Genomic DNA, 3,705 nt, shown 5'->3' with positions numbered 1-3,705 from the left:
AGGTATGCAACAAACTGTCACCTCAGTGATTTACCCTGGGAGGTGATCGCAGCACAGCAGCCAACGGGAGAATCCAGAGACCAGTCCTCTGCCTCTAACCTCACACGCCCAGTTCTCAACAACAGCCAAGGGCACGCTGTGGTCTGACTGGGCACACCTGCCCCGTGCTGAGAAACTGATGACCACAGCACAGAGTACCAGGAAAAAACAAAGACAAAACAAAACAAAACAAAAAACCCTGAACTAAGAGTCAGGAGATCCGGCTTACACTCCCTTACACCCCTTAACTAGCTCTAACCAAGTCTTTGCACTTCTCTGGGCCTCGGTTTGCAGATCTGTGAGATGGGAGGAAGAGGTGGCCACTGTAAGGTCCTTGAATTTCTAGAGGCTTAAACAATGTGTGGGAAACCGAGAGACGTGGTGTGTGGTGTGCACCGGGGGAAACCCGCCAAAGGAGCGGAGGATGGAGTGCTCCCGGGTGGTGGGTTCACCGGCCCTCCAGGGATTCCGCCGAACCTACACGCAGTGACCGCCAGCCGGGAGGAAACCCTGTCGGCAAAGCCCCCGGTCTTGGTCCCACTTAACCTGCTCAAAACCTTTCAAGAAAATGTCTCCAATAGGACTCCAACAAAGAGAGCTGGGAGGCCGGGGCAGCTAGNATCCCACTCACGGACCTTGACGCCCGCGGGGAATAATGTTGCACCTTTCTAAATCTTTTTTTCCCCCCCTAACAAATTAGGAAAAATAAACCAAGTGCAGGAGGAAGGCGGCTGCGCTGTGTGTCTCCGAGGGGCCACAAACCACAATCATTTCCCCACCTCCAACACAACCACCCAAGGCTGGGCGAGAAGTTGGGAACTTCGGGACCGTGCTCCAGGCGCGCACTGGGAGTGTCTCGTTTCTCTTTTAACTTCGGGAGTTGGGGGGTCCCCGCCGAGAGCTGGAGGGACGTCCGGAAAGTCGACCTGCGGGGCTGTTCGGGGTCCCAGACCTCCCCCAAGAGAATCGGGGCGGCGGGATGAAAAGGAAACGAAGGGCGTACGCAGTCCGTTTCGTACCTGCCAAATGCAAAGGCGCGCAAGGCTCGGGCTGGGGNGGCCCTCGGTTCCTCCCTCCCCTCCCCGCTCAGCTCCCTCCTCCCTGCTCGTGGCTCCCTCCCTCCCCCCCTTCTTTCTCCCGCTTCGGTCCTTTCAGACCCTGCTCCCCCTCGCTCGCTCGCCCGCTCTTTCCTATCTTTCAGTCCCTCTCCGGCTTTCCTTTAGGTTCCTTTTTCTCTGGCTCTGGGTTTTCCAACATCCCTTTCATCACCCTGCCCCCCACTCCACCTTGTCTCCCTTTTGCTCATTCCTCTCCCGTCCCTCTTTTCTCTCTCTAACCCCTTTCGGTGTCTCTTCGCTATTTTCTCTCCCTTTTAACCTTTTCCCCGTCTCTACTGTCCTTTCCCCTCCCTACTCCCCCCTCCCTCCGGGTGGGTCAGAAAAGCCTGCGTGCAGCCTCGGGATGGGAGATCTCCCCTGGGATGTCCAGGGCGGCTGGGGGAGCCCCCCAGGCCTGGTGATGTCAGGCTGAGGATCGAGAGGAGCCGGCTAGCGCTGGAAACTGGAACTCCGGACGCGGGCTTGAGAAATCTCTGGGCGCAGGGCGCTCCGAATGTCAAACCCCTAAACAGGCCGCGTTAAAGATGAGGAAACTGAGGCCCACAGAGAAGAGAGCAAGGACTTGCCTCTTCACAAAGGTCTACTCCAGAGGCAGGGTCTAGACCATTATTGCTCCTTTGATGATGGGGAAATGAGAGGGTGGCCCAAGCCAATGCACTCCTTCCAGTCCCCCTGCCTATCCCAAGCCCCAAGCCCCCAGGGCCACTGAGAGGAAGCCTCCACCTTGGGCTGCCCGGCTGCCCCACAGCACTCCTAGGAGGTGCTGAGCCTCTTTGGAACACTTGGTGCAGATGCGGAGAAGCGAACCCTTCTCCCCAGCTCCACCCCTCTCTGAGCAATGCTTAACCAGCACACGTCTGCTTCTCAGGTGCTTTGCTTAGTGTGATTTGTCTGTTTTTCTCCTCAAGCTACGACAAGAGCAGGAAGGTCCAGCTGGGTGAAAGGTGCTGTACACACCTCTCCTGAGGAATTCGTTACAAATAAAGCAAACAGCTTGTCTAAAGCTTTGAGGAATGTGTGTCTTTGATAGTGTCTGGTTGCCTTGCCTTCTCAGGTCAACCACTGATAATCGCATTCTGGGTCTGATGGGTCAAGTCCCGCCTACAGAGGCTCTGCCTGGCATTCCCACATTTCAGCCCAGTGGGATCCAGAGGAGAGCCGCAGGGTCCGGATTCCCACGGATCCCATTCTGCAGTCCTTTCTGCTTCGTCAGGACAGGATCATGATTCTCCTACTTCCGCTGGGGCCAAAGTTTGCCCCCTGCAGTACATGGTGCCAACCAGAAGCAGACCTTCCATCCAGCCCTGGGTAGAAATCTGCCTTGGGATGTTGGCAAAACCCCATACAAATACCCCATCAAGCTTCCTGGCTTGGGACATCAAATCCAAGAAATAAACCCATGCCCGGGCCTCTGTGGTTCATCCCCACAAAACCAGAAGCATCTGATCAGGGCTGGGACTAGGATGAAGCAAGTCAGGCCCCTAGGGCACAACATTTAAAGAGGCACTCATGCTCAGGGTCATGCGTGGGCATAGTCGGCACCTCCTAAAATTCTGCACCCTAGATCCTGTTTCCCCCTAATCCTGGTCAAATCTTAGGGCTGTCACTAACCAGCGATGTCGCCCTGGTCCATCACTACACCTCTCTGGCCTTCAGTGTCCCCACCTAACCATGAAGAGGCTGAAAGGCATGTTCTCCAAGGGTTTCTCCAGCTCTGAGATGCTGTCCTTTTTTTTTTTTAATTTTTTTAAATGTTTTTATTTATTTCTAGGAGAGAGAGAGAGACAGCGTGAGCAGGGGAGGGTCAGAGAGAGAGGGAGTTACAGACTCTGAAACAGGCTCCAGGCTCTGAGCTGGCAGTCAGCACAGAGCCCGACGCGGGGCTCGAACCCACGAACCGCGAGATCATGACCCAAGCGAAAGTCGGACGCTTAACCGACTAAGCCACCCAGGCGCCCCTGAGATGCTGTACTTTGTAGGTTGCCAAAGGCCAGAAGGAGGGGTCCTAACTTTCTGGATTTGCACTCCCGTGCCACCACTTACTGTGACACCGGGCAGTCACTCTGCTTCTCTAGCCTCGGCTACCCTGTCCATAAAGGTGGGAAGGACAACGATACAGTGAGCCTCTGAGGATAAAACCAAATAACGCACATAGTAGCACTTGATACCTGTTAGCAGCTGTATTATACAAGGCAAGTATTTGCACATTTTTCCTTCCTCTTCCTTTTCCCTTTGGATTATATATTCCACTTGCCACCATGCCTCTCACCGTCACGACTATGTGGTGGACACTCATTTATAATTTCCAAACCCGGGTTCTACCAGGTTCGGGGAGGTGGGCAGGTCGCCCTGGATAACCCTTCCACTCCATCTCAACAAGCAAATGCTCGGGAAGCAACCTGCTCCCCCCTCCCCGCCTCCCTCCCTCTATCTCTCTCACACACCCCCACGCTGCCACACTGTCAGGCGTGAATCGCACAGCTGAGTGTTGCTGGCCCCCACTGTGCTGGGCTGGGGATGCCTGGTTTTCTGCCATACAAAAGCCACA

This window comes from Crocuta crocuta, unplaced genomic scaffold, assembly GCF_008692635.1.
Source record: "Crocuta crocuta isolate KB4526 unplaced genomic scaffold, BGI_CrCroc_1.0 scaffold130, whole genome shotgun sequence".
Lineage (NCBI taxonomy): Eukaryota > Metazoa > Chordata > Mammalia > Carnivora > Hyaenidae > Crocuta > Crocuta crocuta.
The sequence above is the reverse complement of the archived record's forward strand: the minus strand, read 5'-3'. Positions refer to the sequence as shown.